This window comes from Tamandua tetradactyla, chromosome 16 (genome assembly GCF_023851605.1).
Source record: "Tamandua tetradactyla isolate mTamTet1 chromosome 16, mTamTet1.pri, whole genome shotgun sequence".
In the NCBI taxonomy this organism is placed as follows: domain Eukaryota; kingdom Metazoa; phylum Chordata; class Mammalia; order Pilosa; family Myrmecophagidae; genus Tamandua; species Tamandua tetradactyla.
In genome coordinates, this window is record NC_135342.1 from 70480239 (window position 1) to 70499774 (window position 19536).

General features: G+C 41.4%; 1 long non-coding RNA gene across 1 annotated transcript in view; it reads left to right on the forward strand.

Annotated features, from left to right (window-relative positions):
- Positions 1-17010: 17010 nt before the first annotated feature.
- LOC143660369 (uncharacterized) overlaps positions 17011-19536 on the forward strand; it is a 32505-nt gene continuing 29979 nt past the window's right edge. The window contains exon 1 of the long non-coding RNA XR_013163985.1: positions 17011-17117. This is a non-coding gene — a long non-coding RNA (uncharacterized LOC143660369). The remainder of the gene's footprint in view (positions 17118-19536) is intronic.

A 19536-nucleotide genomic window follows, 5' to 3' on the forward strand; every position in this document is an offset into this window, starting at 1 on the left:
ATAGAAAAAGAAATAAAACGAAAACAGAAAAAAAAAATTATACTTCCATACCCCTTACCCCTCGCTTTCACTGATCACTGGCATTTCAAACTAAATTTATTTTAATATTTGTTCCCCCTATTATTTATTTTTATTGCATATATTCTTCTCGTCTGTTGACAAGGTAGATAAAAGGAGCATCAGACACAAGGTTTTCACAATCACACAGTCACATTGTGAAAGCTATATCATTATTCAATCATCTTTAAGAAACATGGCTACTGGAACACAGCTGTACATTTTCAGGCAGTTCCCTCCAGCCTCTCCCTTACATACTGAATAACAAGGTGATATCTACTCAATGTGAAAGAATAACCTCCAGGATAACTTCTCGACTCTGTTTGGAATCTCTCAGCCATTGACACTTTGTCTCATTTCACTCTTCCCCCTTTTGGTTGAGAAGGTTTTCTCAAGCATCCTTGATGCTCAGTTTCAGCTCATTCTAGGGTTTTTCTCAATCCCTTGATGCTGAGTCTCAGCTCATTCTGGAATTTCTGTTTCACGTTGCCAGGAAGGTCCATACCCCTGGGAGTCATGTCCCACGTAGACAGGGGGAGGGTGGTGAGATTGCTTGTTGTGTTGGCTGGAGAGAGAGGCCACATCTGAGCAACAAAAGAGTCTCTCTTGGGGGTGACTCTTAGACCTAAATTTTAAGTAGACTTGACCTATCCTTGTGGGGTTAAGTTTCATATGAACAAACCCCAAGACTGGGGGCTCAGCATATAGCTTTGGTTGTCCACATTGCTTGTGAGAATATCAAGAATTCAACTTGGGAAAGTTGAATTTTTCCCCATTCTCCCCATTCCCCAAAGGGGGCTTTGCAAATACTTTTCCACTCACTGATCGAATCACTCTGGGATTCATCGGGGCATCACTCTGGGCAAACCAACAAAATCTCATGTCCTACCTGAGATTCCAAGTACTTATGGTGTTCAATCAAACTATCTACATAAGTTATATTAGGAAATGCACTGGTCAAAATATAAATTTTGTACCAAATAAACATTTTTACTTTAGTCTCACACATAAGGTGACATTTTAAAATATTAATTACCATCTATTTTCAGCACCCTGCAGTAATGACATTCCTTTGTTCTTCCTCATGCAAAAACATTTTTAAAATTTGTACATTTAGTCTATATTATTATACACTCTAAGCATTCCTAGAGTATACCGTCTCAATCTTTAACATCTATCTTTCTTTCTGATTTCATTTATGCCCCCAGCCCTCCTCCCTCTATCATTCTCCTTTTATTTTTTCAGTCAGTCAGAAAATGACACCATTTTAAGGTGTCATTTAATTTGTTGGCCAAGTGATATTGCATATGGTTTCTATATAAATATTTCTGAAAAACTTGGTAAGCATTTCCTTGAAAAGATTAAGATATAATATTTTATCAATCACCAATATAATATTGATGATAGTAAATAGTTTTGTTCAAAATTAATTTTCTACTTATCAATATTTTAATAATATCACATAGTTATGCTAAAATATAATTATTAATATTTCCACAGCTATATTAATGAGTCCAATGAAATTAATATTGTTAATAAAATTGGAATTTGTTTTTATAATTAAAATAAATTATAATTCAAATGTAATATTTTCATTAATTATTCTATATTAATGCTTTCATTATTATAAAATAATTTAAAATCACTCTTCTATTTTAATTAGATGCTTTAACATTATTCAGATTTTCCAAGATTTTCACTGTCATTTTTCCTCTTAATTATCAAACTTGATACCAACTTGCATATCAATGACTTCTGCTGTTCTAAAATCTGAGAATTCTCACTGTGTGGATGCTGCAGGAAAATTGTAACTGTGTTTTCATATCAGTCACATGTTATTTCTATTATTTACATATAAGGAGTTTGAAATAAATTGAGAAAAGCCCCAAGAAGATTAATTTTATAAAATACAATGCAAATACTTACATATGAAATGTATTTCTTGCCATTCAATCCTTGGATCCTTTTCTGAACTGTTTCATATGCATGTGGTTGTGATGTACCCAAAATGTCTCCCATCAATAAGGTGGTAAAGCTGCCACAGCTGAAGTGCTAATGGGTGCTAATGAACTGTGTGAAACTTTACTTTAGACTAAAACCTAGAAAACTTAACAGAAGTAGCTAGCACCAACATAATGCTGTTCAGACCTGATTTCCTTTACATTCAGCTTTTATGTTATATTTTTTCACATCATTATATTGCACACTTCCATATGCATTATAATGGACATACCAATGATTTGCTGTAGCCCTTTCTTCATATTCCCTAGAACATAATGCACAATATTCATGTATCCACTTACAGACATAGGTATGTACTTACAGATATGTAAGTTTATAGAACATTTACACACGATGATGTTAAATATTCTTCCATTTTGCTAAGAAAAACACTGCTTGCTGTTATGAAATCTGAAGTGTTCTAATTATTCTATCAGTTGTAAGAAATAAAATGGAATAGTTTACCCAAACAATCAGGAGTTAATTCTAAAATCTCTCCGTTTCCCCCCTAATTTTATTATAGGATCTCTTTATTGAGTATCTCCCAGTTTACTGAATAAGTATGAAAGTGGTATCAGAGATAATTCTCCTGTCTGTTGAAATGCAGAGCCCATATTTTGTTTTAAGTTTCCTTAGTTGATGCAGCTATTTAACTCACCAAAAAAATATTTTGTTTTGTTTTCACACCATGAAATCATGATGAATATCTTTCAATTTACTGTGGAACATATTTTCATTTGCTATATATCCTTGTACTCCCAAATCCAATTCTAATATGCTAGGTTGAATTCACATATAATAATCCACAAACTGACACCCTACACTGTCAAGAAGTTAAATGACTTAACTATAAAGAGGATAACAATGAGATTAGTAGACACAGTGAGCTGAGAACTAGATCTTTTCTAGGAAATGATTTGCCTGGATCCTGGGCACTATGTGATTGTTCATGCAAAGTCAAGATATGGGGCTATTTCAGGTAAAACAAGCCTCGGTGATATGCCCATGAGTCAGGTCTCATCTTGAGTGATGTCAGGATGTGGAGGGCCAGGCTTAGCTTTCATGGGGAGACTGTTTAGGTGTAGGCTGTATTGGCAAGTCTCCAGGTAGAGACAAATCTACAGCATCATCTCAGATGAATATGCATCAGCTGATAGAGACCTCATATACTAGGGTCAAATAGGGATACAACCATCAATCTCTAGGGCATTTAAAATTCAGTGTGATGAATGATTTGTCTTTAGAAACCAATAAACTGATTAAGAGATACTTTTTAATTGATTATGTAAAATTCATATTAGTCTTCTAATCCATCGAGAATCAATATTAGTCATCTAATTCATCTATGGCCAAGGTCAAAACACTCACAACACAGCTCAGAAATGATGACTCATGCCCATCACTGTACAATCTGGAAGCACTCAGTATCTGCTAATTCAGAAACAAGCAACAGAAAACTTATTCCCGATCCACCTCCTTTAGAGGTAACCATTTCATGAAGATATTCAGGGCTTGGAAGGCTGACTTGATGTGACCCAGGTGACATAGATTTTCATCTCTGCTGGTAACATGGTCTGACCTGGGCACCAGCAGTGCTTTGGTGACGACAGCTGGATGCCCACACCATGTTTAATTCCTCCACGGACTTACATAGGTGAGAGGAAAATGATCTCAAGGGAGGTTGGGTTCCTGAGGTCAAGGAGTGGCAGGTGGGACCTTAATGCAGACTTTGTGCCTTCTGGGCCGGGTGCTCTAGTCCTGCCCTGCAGGAAGGCAAAGTTCTAAACTGCTGGTGGCCATTAGCTCTAACTGTCATGGGATGCGGTCAGTCAGTATCTGTGGAATGGAACTGGTAACCCAGGAGGGGTGAAGGACAAAAATCAGGGAGGGGAATCAGAGGGTCCTGAAAAATCTTTTCACCATACCAATTGTGCCTGGAGTTGTCTTGGCTGAAGAGTGCTGGGTTCACCACCAAACTCAGATCACGGCCCACTCAAGGCCATTTTCGAAGCTAAGGTTGAGGTTGTATCTTAGTGATCACCCCAGGGGGTTTAGTTTGAGTTTGGTGAGGCAATTTGTGGCCTTGGGGTTAAATGTGAGTTTGGATTCCCTTTTTCACATCCCTACAACTCCTGTCACCTGTATGCTCCTTCACTGAAGTGGGTGTCCTGAAAGGCTGGTTCTGAAGGATGTTAATTAGGGTTGTGGGGGAGGGGCAGGAGTGGGGTACTTGGTAGGGTGCCAAAGGAAAACAAATTTGGGAAATGGGGTTGCCTCTGAGGAAGTCTCCCACTCCAAATTGGTCATTTTCTGCAAAATTGGGTTCTGAGGCTGAATGGTGATGGTGGTAGAGTCTACAGGGCAGGCCACTTTGGAGTTATTAACGAGACACATACATGGATGAATATTGAAGAAAGGAATGCTTAGCCATAGAGGATTTATCATTAAATAGTTTTTGGCAAAAAATTTAGTTAAACATTACTCTGTAACTAGAGTAAATTCAGCTCTTGGTACACAGTAAATTGTGAGACTGATCATGAAAAACTCATTATTTATTGGGCTTTATTAAATAGCCAAAACTGAAATACTTTACTTGTGGGGCCTTATTAAATAACCATAACTGAAATACTATCTTTACACTGTCTAGAAATGGGGAAAGGAAACAATGTACTTACCAATTTCACTTCCAAATGAGCTCCATTTATAAAATGCTATCCTAGAAATTATACTTTCATTGAGTTTCAAACTGAGCAAAATTTGAACAAGTGCACTTAACTACTGCAACGAAACCAACTGAGAAAGAAATTCAAAATTATGTCAGGAGATGGTGGTGTGATGGTGGCTCAGTGGCAAGAATTCTTGCCTGCCGAGCTGGAGACCTGGGTTCGATTCCCAGAGCCTGCCCATACAAAAAAAAAAAAATTACATCAGGAGAGAAACAAAATATTGCTGTTTCTGGATTAAATAATAATCACAAAAATGTCCTTTCCCTATCTGGAATTCAAATAAGAAGGAAACAAATTACTGATAAGATTAACACTTACATAATATATATTTACAAAACACTATCCTAATATTATAATCATATCAATTCTTCATTTGAGATATTATATAATCTATTTAATAATAGCAATGAAAGCATATAAGGAGAAAATAAAAATAAATTTCAGAAAAAAGACAAAATAAAATTCTTGCTTTGTTTTTGGACTATTTTAGTGGACTTGTTAACAAGAACAAGGATACTGAAATTATACTACCTACAAGTAAAATAACATGGAAGCACTTATACGAGTCACATTGAATAATGTACAGTTATTGAGCTTTTTCTAAGGACCCTATCAAATTTCCACGTAAGTTAGTGGTCTCTACATCTCTCTCTGCATGGCACCATTGGCCAGAATTGAGAAACATCCCCAAACCCAGACATGGAAAGAGGCTCTAACTCAAATGATGGCGATACCAGATGGTATCGGGTTACTGGATATGAGTGCTCAGAGCTGAGCTGTAGCACAGGAACACTCACTGGAATTCAGCTGTTGTTGTCACAGAGAAACACTCCAAAGTTTCTTTATTTCCACTAACACCTAAGCTCTCCATTCATGTTTATTCTGACAGTGGGCTCTAACATATTTTGCCAATGTCCGGACAGAATCCCCTTGTGGTTCTAACTGGGGTTGAGTGTGTTTGTTACATTCTCAATTCTTTACCACTGAGGCCAAATGCTCCCTCCACCCTCAGTCTCCCTCTGCTGAAGGGGCTGCTCTTGCCGTCTGGTACTCAAAGCTCCACTGCTGAGTCTACCTGTGCCCACTGATGTTTGAATTTGCCTTGTGAAACGTGCTCTTATATACTTTCAACATGCACACACCTGGCCGTGGCAGCCATATATTCTTACACGCTGGAGACCCTCCTTCTGGGTGATTAATGCTTACCATTTCCCTCCCTGGCAAGTCTGAAGCAGTCCACAAGCCTAACATGGTGTAAGTGGAGGCAAAACAACTCTTAAGAAAAGTGGATGGGACTTGCCAGGTTTCCCGTTACCTGGGTGTGATGATAAAGGCAGCACCGTCCATGGAGGTTTACCAGGTACTAGAGGTGTTCCATGACTTCATTTGATTTCTGCTGCATGATCACCTTCTCTACATTAGTGATGGGGGAGTCGAGGGAAGGGAATATTAACTACTGTGCCCAAAGGTACATGGCCAGGAAGGTGCAGAGGTCAGAGTAGCCCTTGGGCAGTCTGGCTCTCGGTCCTGAGCTGTCAACCACTCTCTATATTGTATGATTTGGAGCTTGATTGAACTTTACTTCCTCGTGTCTGAATGTAACCTTTGATCTAGAGGGTAGCTCTAGGGGAGTTAAATGGTATAAAATTAAAACATGGTGTAGGGAAAGATGATACTCTGTGCTTTGTGAGTTGTGTAGCCCACAGATATTAGTTCTTATACCCAGGGAAGAGTTGATTGTTGAGCTGCTTGCATGTTTCTGTCTCTTTGATTGGGGATTATCCAGGCCAGTGAAATGACCCAGGTACCTCAGGTCCAGAAGCTTTAACACAAAATCACTCAAGCTGTTTTCTGCTTAACTCTGTGGTTCAGGAGTCCAGGGGCCACCCTACCAGGTCTCTTTCCTTAGCATCTCCCTCCTCTTCTCCCAAAACTTTGTGCTTCCCCTTCCCACCGAATGAAGCATATCAACGTGGGGTTTTTAGGATACACTGGCCGTGGGTGGCTACATAGGGGCTGCCCTGAATCCAACCCACGAGGATGGAGCTGTCTCTACGACACAGTCTAGGGTCCCGGGAGAGTGAGCAGGTGGTCAGAAGCCCCTGAGTCCAAGGCTGGCTCCACAGAGACCCCTGCACTGCCTTCCTGCACTGCCTTCCCTTGGCATTTGGGCAGGTCTGAGAGCTTGGGAGCTCCTCCCCTTGGATTCACTTGTTTATTTTATTCCTCCTTTCCCCACATCCTTAATGAGCAACTGCCTTGTACTAGACAGGAGAAGATGGGTCAGCAGTGAATAGCAATTTCTCTGCCACCATGGCCTATGTATTTCAGAGCCTGCTGATGACAACATATGGGGGAAAATGTAGGAATAAAAAAAAATATGAGGATGGACAACACTATGGAGCTATAAATTGGGCAAAGAAATAGAGAAGGATGCAGGAAGCACCTTCTCTAAGCTACTGTATTCAGCAAAATCTCCTTTAACAAGACAGGGTTGGAGCGAGATCTAAATGAAGGAGGCTTAGCCACGTGCTTACTTAGGGAAGGCACTCTCCAGCAAAGGAAATACCCGGGACTAATCCCTGAAACAAAGGGAGCTTGACATGTCAATTGAGCAGGTGGTCAGTGGCTGTATAGGGGCTGTTTGGGCAGATTCAAGGCATGGATGGCATCACAAGGAGCATAGACTTGAGTCTCAGTGTGATTTGGAGGCCCTGGAGGGCTTTGAGCACTGGGTTTCACCTCATTTTAAAAAAGATTTAAACTGGCTGCACACTATGAAAGTGAGATCCCTCAAGGAGGGGAAGGGGCGAGGGTTGACTGTCTTCTTATGTCATTTCTAAACTGAAGTCCAGGCTGGCGAAGGGGACAGAGAGCTGAAGAATCCAGGAGAGGGAGGGGAATTAGGTGTCTTGAAAAATATTTATTACCTTGATAATTTTCTCTTGGGCTGAGCCTGGCAGAAGAGTCCAGGACCCACCTGGAGCAGCTTTCAGAGCAAAGGTTAAGGTTCCCATCAAATCCTCAGGGAGCTTAGGTTGGGGAAATTGAGGCAGTTTGTGGCCTCAGATATAATTCTGATTCTCATTTATGCAAGGCACATTGAAAAAACATAATCCTATAAAGTAAAATCCTATCAGGACTCCATATGAGATGTTATATAAAAACATAATAATGGCAATAAAACCAAAAGAGACAAAAATCAAAATTATTTTAGAAGAGAGTAAAATTAGTTTCTGTTTTCCCAGGTTATTTTAGAAGACTTGTGAAAAATACCAAAGACCTAATTATGCTACTTACGAATAGAATAAAACAGAAGTTCTTAATTTATTACAATCACACTGAAATAATCTATATTTATAGAACGTTATCAATGAACTAAAATCCTATTGGTTTCATGTTAGCCATTGTATAATCACTCAATAGCAATACAACGAAAACAGAAAAAATGAAAAATTACTTTAGTGGAGAGAAAAGTGCGTCTTGCCGTGGTTCTGGATCTGTAGTGTTCAGCTCATTGGAAGATGGGGTCAACTCAGAGAGGATCCACTTCAGTTTTCAAGCAGTGTGGACAGTACCTAGTGTAAGCAGATTTGTGCAACCAGTGGAAGATGTGTGAAGCCAGGAGTGTCCCTAGGTGGAGAAGATTCCTGGACAATTTCTGCCTCAATTTCTGGAATAAAGGGAAGGCCAGGGAGTCCTCTTCTCAGGAGTTTCCCTCTGGGACCCATCTGGAATAACTGACAAAGGGACAAGGTGGAGGATCAAGGCCTGGGCCAGGGCCACCCTGTACAGGAGGGTGGGGGGGGGGTGTAAATAAAAAAGAGCACTGGGGCACGCTCTGTTTTCCTCTTGAGGATCTGTTGCTGCAGCAGGATGGGGCTGATCTTCAGGGGAGCCCTTTCTCTGGGACCCTAACCCTGGGCGAGACCCTGGATCCCCAACCAGGTCAGCCTGATGCTCCTCCTACCTTGGGGGTCTGGACAGCCAGAGGATGTCCTGGTGGCTTTTTTTTAGGCTTCCACCAAATATCCCACTTGCAACATTGGGGCCATAATGATATTTTTTTGAGATCTTTTTATTCTCCCTCAATAATTTTTTGTCTCAGGTGTGCATATTCTTTTCTTATGTTATGTTGTGTTTCAGTTAATGGAGCTGTCAACTCACGGCTGTGAACGTTCCTTTCATGGGAAATCAGGTGGTTTCAGTCACCCTGATTCTTTCATAATTTTCTGGAAGGATTTTGGTTTTTAGTGTATGGGTTATGGGTGTCCAGCTCTTGGGCATGTATGGCAGACCTTGTCTGCTTTTTTAAATTTTTAATTCTTATTGATAAAACCAAACAACATGCAAACACGAACATTCTTAACTTACGAACATTTCATAATTGGTGTGCAATCAATGGCTCACGATATCATCACATGGTTGTATATTCATCACCATGATCATTTCTTAGAACATTTGCATCACTCCAGAAAAAGAAATAAAAAGAAAAAAGAAGAAACTCATACATAGCTTACCCCCTTACCCCTCCCTCTCCCTTGTCTGCTCTTGAAGGATTCTCCTGTAACTTTGCAGGGCACATCTGGCGAAAATGATGATTTTTTTTTTCTTGTTGCAGTTCAGGCAGGATACAAAGCTTCTACCAGCACTGTGGCCGCTCCCTTTTGAGTGTTCACTGACTGCAGAGAAGCGCTACAGTTTGGAGACTTTTCAGGTGATAGTGTAAGGGCATCAATTATTTAATCTTCCTCAGTTAAGTTAGGGTACAATTGGTTTCTCTTTTTTTCAAGACATTTTAAGTAAGTATTTAACCAAAACACATGAATCAGTGTCTTCAAAACTCCCTTTGAGTCATCTTTCACCTGGTCTGGACTCTGTTTTCTGATGAATTGTGTGCATCCACTTCCAAGCTTCTGCCATCTGTGTTGTCTCCTTCAGGAGCAGCAATTTTTCATCTTCTGCAAATGTTCACTTAGAGGGTTTGTTTCGGTTTGCTAAACTGCTAAATGCAATATACCAGAAGTAGGTTAGCTTTTACAATGGGAATTTATTAACTTAAATTCACAGATCTTAGGCCATGAAAATATCCACCTTAAAGCATCAACAGGATGATACCTGGATTCTAAAGACAGGTTGCCGGCATCTGAGACACCTCTATCACATGGGAAGGCACAAGGCTGGTGTCTGTTGGTTCTCTCCTGGGTTTTGTTGCTTTCAGCTTTTGATTCCAGTGGCTTTCTCTCTGAGCTTCTGTGGCCCCTCTTAACTTCTCTGGAGCTTTTCTCTATGAGTTTCTCTTAATTTCATCACTTAGCTTCTCTGAGCTTTCTGGGCTCTATCGATGTGTCCTTTGAACTCCTGTAAAGGACTCCAGTAAGGGGCTAATTTCAGTTTGCTAAAGCTGCTGAAATGCAATATACCAGAAATGGATTAGCTTCCTCAAAGGGGATTTATTAGGTTACAAATTCACAGTTCTAAGGCCCTGAAAATGTCCAAATCAATGTCTCAACAAGAGGGCACCTGCACTCAAGAAAGGCTGATTGTGTCTGGGTTTCTCTGTTACATGAGAAGGCACATGGTGATGTCTGCTGACTCTGCTCTCCAGGGTTGTTTTTAGCTACTGATTCCAATGGTTTTCTTTCTAAGCATCTGTGGGTCTTCACTTAGCTTCTCTGGGGTAAACTCTGGATTTCATCTTTTAGCTCAGCACCTCCAAACATTTGTGTTTTGGTTTCATCTCTCTGCTGTCTGTGTTGGCTCTGAGCTTTGTTTTCTGCCTTTTATTCTTTTCATAGAGGACTCCGGTAAAAAGATTAAGACCTGCCTTGAATTGGGTGGGTCATATCTCCCATGGAAACAACCTAATCAAAAGGTTTCACCCACAATAGGTTCTGCACCCATAAGATTGGATTAAAAGAACATGGATTTTCTGGGGTACGTGACAGTTTCAAACTAGCACAAGGATTAAGACCCACCCACTTTGAATGGGGCGGGTCACATCTCAATTGAAGTAACCTAACCAAAAGGTTCCATTTACAATAGGTCTGCACCCACAGGTGTGGATGAAATGAATACAGCCTTTTCTGGAGTACATAACAGCTTCAAACTACCACAGTCTTGATCTGATTTTTTTCAAAAGAAACTTCTAATATTATTTTATTCTATAATAAGTATTTACTCTTTTCTTCATTTGTTCATCTTCTTGTGAAAGCAGCTTTAGGCTTCCCTGAAGATAGGATTTTTCACCAAAAGCATTTAGACCTGCCTAGAGTTCTTCTTCATTTCTCTGGTGGATTTTCAAGGATGTTATAGTGGCGGCTACTTGATTTTGGATATACCCTTCTATATCTTGTAAAGACTGAATCTTTACGGCAACATCAGCCATCACTCAACTTTTGTTAAATCTTGTAATTGTCCTCATTTAGTAGTTTTTATAAAGTTTCCATTTTATGCTCAAGGAAAGAGTTGGATGTTTCTAGGGCTTTATTCATGGCTCCCAATTTTTGTTTGGCTGATGCTGTGGTTTTCAAATTGGGCTTCATTGAAGTTGACTCAAGACCTAAAATTTTGTTTTTCAATTGGACTGAGCTTCTCAAAAATGTGTTGTCTTTCTTCCAGAAGCACAGAAACACCAGTGCCCAATATATTTCTATTTGAATGAGGTTGGATCTGAATAATGGCAAATCTGATGATGACCATCAGCGTTGCCATCTTGCAGGTGTGTAGCTGGGACCCCCTGGCAGTGCCATGACTGTCTAGCTCCCCATCTCTAGGACCAGCAGGACTCAGGGAAGGGCAAGGCTGCCTCACACTCAAAACTCTGCTCTCCACAATGGACTTCAGAGACCCCCAGGCCATCTGCCTGAGAACAGCATTGCCTGGCAGAGGTCAGGCAGAGGGGCAAGTACAATCAATCCTGGCTAATGTTCTTTCTTTTTTTTTTTTACAGTTTTATTCAGATACATGTTACATATAAAAATACTCATCCCGTCCAAATGTACGATTCAATGATTTCAGTAAATTTACTGCATGGTATAAGAGTTATTAATGTATTTTAGAACATTTCATCACCACAGTAAGAACCCTTGGGCCCAGTGTTTCTGTCAATTTGAGACTTTGTTTTTCATGCCTTCTTACTTCTGACTTTGTCAGACCCTGGTTCTCCTGTCCCTTAGTGCCCTGCATGCCCCCCTCTGGGGCTAGAAGGGAGCTGTATTGAAGCTTGGGGAGTGTTCTAGTTTGCTAGTTGCCAGAATGCGATATACCAGAAACAGAACGGCCTTTAAAAGGGGAATTTATTAAGTTGCAAGTTTACAGTTCTAAAGCTGTGAAAATGTCCCAATTAAAGCAAGCCTATAAAAATGTCCAAATTAAGGCACCAACAAGAGGTTACCTTCACTCAAGCATTTCTCTCTTAACTGGAAAGACACATGGCAAACATGGTGACGTCTGTTAGCTTTCTCTACAGGTTTCTTGTTTCATGAAGCTCCCCTCGGAGCCTTTTCCTTCTTCATCTCCAAAGGTCTCTGGCTGCCTGGGCTCTTGTGGTTCTCATGACTCTCTCATGGCTCTATGGCTGTCTCCAAAATGTTTTCGCTTTTAAAGGATTCCAATAAACGAATCAAGATCCACCTGGAATGGGTAGAGTCACATCTCCATCTAATCAAAGGTTAATACCCACAATTGGTGAGTCACATCTCCGTTGAGATAACCTAATCAAATTTCCAATCTACAGTACTGAATAGGGATTAAAAAAAGGGCTGCCTCCACAAGATGGCTCAGGATTAAAACATGGCTTTTCTAGGACACACGATCCTTTCAAACTGACATAAGCAGTGTCCAGAGGAAACTATCTGTGCAGGAAACAGTTGCTACTGAGTGCAGTTCAAAGTGACTCCCAAACTAATTTAGCCCCAGAAACATCTCGTAAGACTAGGAATGTTCTTTGGGATCCACTTTCCAAAACACTGAGTGAGGAGATCAGGTGCAATCTCCCAACTTAACATGTGAGACCCTGAACACATTATTCCTTTCCACTTCTATCTTTCTCATCTCCTATTGTGCTGGAGAAACCCACCTTTACATACTTAATTCCATGTATGCATTCATACATTCATTCAGTCATTCATACACATCAGTCATTTAAGCAAATCCATATTAAGTATTTTTGTATTTTGTACCAGATATTTTAGAAGCTGAAGACATAATGGTGAAGGAAATGTAATAGCACTTTCCCTCTCCTATTAGATGTGACAGACTTCAGTTGCTGAATTTTTTCACAGGTCCTGAGGGGCCAATCAACTGTTCCTTCTTAAACAAGTAGGTTGTTTTGGTTTTCAGGACAAGATGGATAAAATGACCCTCTTCTAAAACTTGATTTGTTAGTATGATTTAGTAGGGTTAAGCAAGTAATGTAAGCCTCACAATAACCAAGAAGTCAGATGGGGTACCGATGACATCACAGAGAGCTGTGCCTAGGGCTCAAACACCTTCTCTCTTGTATTTTCTCTCATCTGTGCTTCCCTGAAAACATATGTTCACACAAAAGCTGTGCATGAGTGAACACAGAAGCTTTATTTCAAAGCCCAGAATGGGAATCAGCCCAGATGTCCTTCCCCAGGTGAATGGTTAAACAAACTGTGGTATAGACATGTGGAATATTTCTCAGCAATAAAAAAGAATGAACTATTCATGTGTGAAATAACTTGGATGGATCTTCAAGGTTTTATGTTGAGCTAAAAAAAGATTACCTATGGTATGATTCCATATATAGTATATTTTTTAAAAGACAAGATTTTAGAAGTGGAAGATACAGCCAGGGGCTGCCTATGGGGAGAGGATGCAGGGGACGTGGTTGTGGTTATAAAAGGACAACAGGGGGTGCAGGGGTAGTTCAGTGGTAGAATTGTCACCTGCCATGCTGGAGACCTGGGTTCAGTTCCTGGCCCATGCACTCCCCCACCACCAAAAAATAAATGGTGCTGCAATAACGGGATAGTTACATGGAAAAGAATGAACTATGACCCCCACCATACAGCATTCAAAAAGGGGGAAAAAAGGACAATAGGAAGGTTCGTAACTTTGTGACTTACCTGTGCTGGTATACCCAGGAACCTACTCAGGCTAAGGCAGGCTTCATTTTTCCCAGACGAATGGGGCTGGTGCTCCCCACAATGCTTTCCTCAGTCTCTCCAGTGGGCAAGGGAGCCTGACTTCCAAAGCCACAGCAGGAAAGCAGATTGCTGGCTTTATCCCTGGAGCCCTGTGGGGTCAGTCTGGGCCCCTCCCTGCTGAGACCAGCTCACAATAAAAGTAAAGACACTCACATAGAAGAGTCTTGTAAGATGAGAGCAGTGGACTCATGCCTCAAAGGACCAGAGCCCTGAACGCTTGCTTCACACCATATTTATTTTCTCAGTAAAGCAGGGAGTGCGCAGAAATAACTTTTTATTTGTGTTTATTCTCTAACAGTATGTGCAGACAGAGAGAGGGCCTGTTCCCTCCTCATCAGGGTGATGATTACAGGACCAAGAGCATGTTTTTGCTCTATCTTTTCTGGAATGTTAGCCAAGCGGATATTTCTCAACGTTGGCTGACGCTAGTGTTCTAAAGTTAACATTCCATCATAACCCACAGGTCTCCGTGTTCTGAGTCTGCAGATGTGTTGCAAGGCTGTTGCTTTGACTTCTCTTATTTTCCCTTTACCTTCCAAGTGCCCTACCCTGCCCAGCCAGTCCCTCCACCACCCCCGAGCTTCTCTCTGGGGTGAATTTCTAATTTGTGGGGAGGGGGCCCTGCTCTGTCTCCTCCTGCCCCACACCCCCAGGGAAATTTGATTAGTTTGCCACTTTCCAGGCTGGGGGAGCCACGTCAGTTCAGGGTGGGCAAGGTCAGGAGGGGTCCCCACCCCGTGGTTGCCTCTGACAGACACAAGGTCTCCAAGATTAGCTGCATGGGGGGGTCCCCATAAGGGAACGGCAGATGGGGGAGATTCCCGGTCTTAACCCTGGGAGCCACCTGGGTGAGCCCGGGGTCTCTGTGTCCCCCCCACGCTCCTGCTGCAAGGAGCTCCCGGGACTGTAGGGGGCTGCATTGGGGCTCAGCCCTGCAGGGGGACCTTTCATTCTATTCGGTCGTCTCGTGAGGGCTGGGAATTATTTCTGATGAGAGGTTAAGGCTGTCTATGGGCCCCCGAGAGGCCCTCAGACCAGAAGGAACAGGAGCTGCTCGAACACTGGCAGTTCAAGCAGCTCTAGGGAGGCAGGGAAGGCCGGGGAGGCTGAGCAGGAGAGTGGGACCCTTGTGGCAGGCCAAAGAGTCTCCTGCAGCACGATGGGGACCTGAATGATTTGGGGTGGGGTCTGAAACTTGTTAACTCTGGGCTCAGCTCCTGAACCCCACCCTTCCCTGACCTTCCACTCCCTATCCCCTGGCCTAGACCTACACCTGCAGGAGGCTCTGATTTTCCACCCGAAGAGGCTTCAGTGGGTAAAGAGCCCTGGACCAAATGTCAGAATCCCAGAACTTTACTAAACAGGGACCCCGTTATTCCTGCTCCCCAAGTCTTGCAGAGATGACCGTACAAGGTCATGCCCTGTGTGTCTCAGCAAGTACACTTTGCTCTGAGTATGTCTGAGTGCATTTCTTTACCTGTAACTGTATTTGTGTGTCCAATACAATAGTATCTTCAACAAGTGGTGCTGGGACAACTGGTTTGTCACATGGAAAAGAATGAAGTTTAAGTCTACCTCACATCATATGAAAAAATTAAGTTAAAAGAAATGAAAATCTAAATATGAGCTAAAACAATTAAACTCTGAGAAAAAACACTTGAGGGTAAATCTTCATGACATTAGATTTGACAATGGATTCTTATATATGATGTCCTAAGTATGAGAAATAAAAGAAAGAATAGATGAGTTGGACTTCCTCAAAGGAATGCTCAAGAAACTGCACCATAGAGCTATCAATAAAATGGGAGAAAATGTTTGCAGATGATATATCTAATAAGGGTATAGTATCTAGAATACATACAGAACTCATAACTCAACAACCAAAAAGATAAGCAACCTGATTAAAAAGATGGGTAAAGGACTTGAAGAGACATTTCTCCAAAGAAGATATACAAATGGCAATATGTCCATAAAAAGAGCTTAGCTTCATTTAAATAATGAATAATGTTAATAATAAGCGGTAATGAGATATTGCTTCATACCCAGGAGAACGGCGGTAATAATAATAATTTAAAAATAGAAAATAAGGACTCGTGAAGATGTGGAGTGGAAAAATTGTAGATTGCTGGTAGGATTGTAAGATAGTTCACCCACTGTGGAAAACTGTTTGGCAGTTCCTCGGGAAATTAAATATAGAATTACCATGAACCCAGGAATTCCACTTTGAGGTGTACATTCCCAAGTTGAAAAGAGTTACTGAGTTGAGTCCCTGTGCATGGAGCTCCTGCCTGCACTCTTCACGATATCCACACGTGGAGACAATCCAGATGCCCATCAAGGGACCAATGGAGAAGCAAAATGTGGGGTATCCTCACAATGGAATATTATTCAACCCTGAAAGGAATGAAGTTCGGGTACATCCTTTGGTGTGGATATACCTCAAAGACCTAATGCTAGGTGAAAGAAGCCAGACACAAAAATACCACATATGACGTGATTCCATCCGTATGAAATATCCAGAACAGATAAACTGATAGAGCAGATTAGTGGTCGTGAGGTGCTAGAGGAAAGGAAGAACGGGTGTCCGTGAGTAAGGCATTCTTTCCGGGTGATAGAAATGATCTGAAACTAAACAGAGGTGATAGTTTCCCAACATTGTAAGTGTTCTAAATGTAACTAATGGCACATTTTATGTTATGTGTATTTTACCACCACAACAACAAATTTTTAAAGGGAAAAAACCCACTTTAATTCCTTCTCTCTTTCATAGAAATATCTGGGGGAAGATCCCGCCTGTGAAAATTGCACTTAGAATAGATCAGAGGTATTGGGTTATCATTTCCACTAATAAAATAATACTGAGTATTTATTTCATTAAAATGGCAGACATCCGTAACTGGCATGTTCATGTCCATGGAAATCCCTGTAAATAGAAACCCGCCAAGAGCTAAACGCACTTCACAGAGGTTGGGTATTACAGCATCCTAGTGATGGTCAGGAGGGCCGAAGCTGATCCCACGTGGCCACCAGGGGGCGCCAACAGCCCGTGGCTTCCTCACTAAGGCGCGTGGTCACTGCCCTGCGGCTTCTCGGAGACTGCGGGAGGGTAGAGGGCAGCGGGCCCGTGGGCGTTAGCGGGGAGAGGCCGGAGCGAGCGGTGCGTGGACATCTGCAAACAGGGCTGGTACATGACGGGGGTGTGGAATATTTAAAAACTGCTAGTGAAAGTGAAACAAACCTCGGTGACTATTTGCACTTAGTGATACATAGATCCCTGCAGTCTAAAACCGTTAATCCGTGGAGTCCTTTGAGATCGAAGGTTTACATCGTCTTGTGTCTTGATTTATTGGAATGCTCTGTTGCCTTTGTTTCATTTTCTCTGATTTCTTCTTCAGTGTCTCCAGCTACTCAGTTTCTTGGTGTCTTTCCTGCTGGATATTATTATAGAAATTTCTCTAGAACGAGGGACTCGTTACTGTCCGCCGTGGCGAAATATTTTCTGAGTAGTGTGTTTCTGTTTTCTCAACGGTGGGACCCTCGCGTCCCGGATTTTATTTGGTTACTTTTGTGATTTTTGTTTCATTTTCTACCTCAGCAATTAAATTTGGGATACTAATGACAAAATACACATTTCTAAATAAAATTATATTTATGAGAAGATCAAACCACCCTAGTTGAACCCTGTAGTCAGCAAGTAATAGTCACTTTAACTCATCCATGAAACCAAAATGAACACTGGCCGGTGAAAACTTCCTAGTTCTCATTAATACCGTGACAAAAATTCCATCCGATTGTCTTACAATTATCCGACTGGCAAAAATTGCTTTTGGGAAGACAATGCCTTGTCGATTGTCTTTTACAACTTCATTTTCAGTGAATTGATTGTAGACAATATATTGTGTTCAGCAGTGGGGATTGAAGTGATATTCTAAAGCAGGGGACTTCACTGGTAACATCCCATTTCCCTATAGGATCATAAGAACCACCACTTTTACCTTTATTAAAATCACGATCAGCAAAAATCAGAACTGAATTAATACAAAGCTAGCAAGGTATGTGATCTGGTTTCTCTGTTTATCTCAAATTTTCATGTACTAACATCTGAAGAAAGGAGCCTAGTTTCTGGTGGTATTAAATTCCATTTAATCATATTTTAAAGTGCTGTTGTTTAATTTAACATTTATTTTCCTCCTTAGAAACATTTATCCCCATGTGCCAAAGAATCTCACAAGTTTCTAAGATAAGCTGATAAATGCAAGACTCCCTGCACTCGGCCTGGTTCTGCCGTGTACTTAGCACTGGGGGCTGGGGATAATTCCTGCATGTGGTAAGGGTGTTTCTTCCCTTGATAAGGCGTGCAAAGGCCCGGAGGACTGGCTTTAAAGGATAACCGCAGCCCGGTGTGCGCACTGAGGAGAGCAGAGGTGCTGTATGGAAGCGGGTCCAGGCCTGGGCGCCCCACCCACCCTCGCTGTCCCCACCCCTCTTGGCCTGGGCCCCGCCCCCCGCCGCCTCCGCCCCTCCAGGCCCCGCCCCCTACCTCCCTTGCCCCTCCTGACCTTGGCTCCACCCCCTGCCTCCTCCGCCCCTCCTGACCTTGGCCCCGCCCATGCCACTCCGCCCCTCCGGGCCCCGCCCCCAAGCCTCCTCCGCCCCTCTGGCTGCCTGCTCTGGGATCCTTCTCTGAAACCCACTGCACCAGCTCACTGCTGCGTTGATTTTCAAGCCGTGGGTCGATGTAGGCACCGTGATTGCAAATAAGACGGGTCACAGAAACACCTTTATTCCTCAACTTTTAAACCTTCCTTCCTAGATCTCCTATAAGCAGAAGCATGGTCAACAGAGCTGGAAAAAAAATCATCTATCCTTGTTTTGTTTTTCCGTTATGTTAATAATTTTATATATTTTTACCTGCTCTTCTTGGTCTTAATGCACTCTAGTTAGGTATTTAACTAATTGAGATACTTTCAAGCTAGGCGTACGATTTCTTCTTGACAATGAAGTAATATGTGCCCCTTTTAAGAAATAGAGTGGCATGTGGTGTCCTAAAGGTTACACTTCATTTAGAGCAGTATTTCTCAAACAATAAAAAATAAAAAGTACTTCTAAACCGTGCTTTGATTTTAAAGATTCTGTTTTATTGAAGTTTTAATAAAAATGGTGATTTTTCTTTTAAGACGTGTATTTGGTGGGGAAAGGAAGAAATTTTAAGGAAGTTTAAAATTTAAGTCAATAAATTTGATCATACGTTTTTCTAGATTTTCAATCATTTTATTCTGATAGCATGCTGAAAACTTCCTGGAAAGCTGAGCATCACATGAATATTCTGTTTTTAATAGTTATATGGGTTATCACTTTTTAAACCTCTGGATATGCACCTTTTCTTGGTGAAAATGTGTGTGTAATGATATTTCTTGCTTTGGAAATTTAATAATTGAACAGAATTAAAAAGAGTCCTTCTGAAAAATGACTGTTCTCTTATATGGCAAAGTCTTTGCAGATGTGATTAAATTAAGATGGTTCCTATGGATCCTAAATGCAATAAAAGACTATAATAAAAGACTAGAAGAAATTAT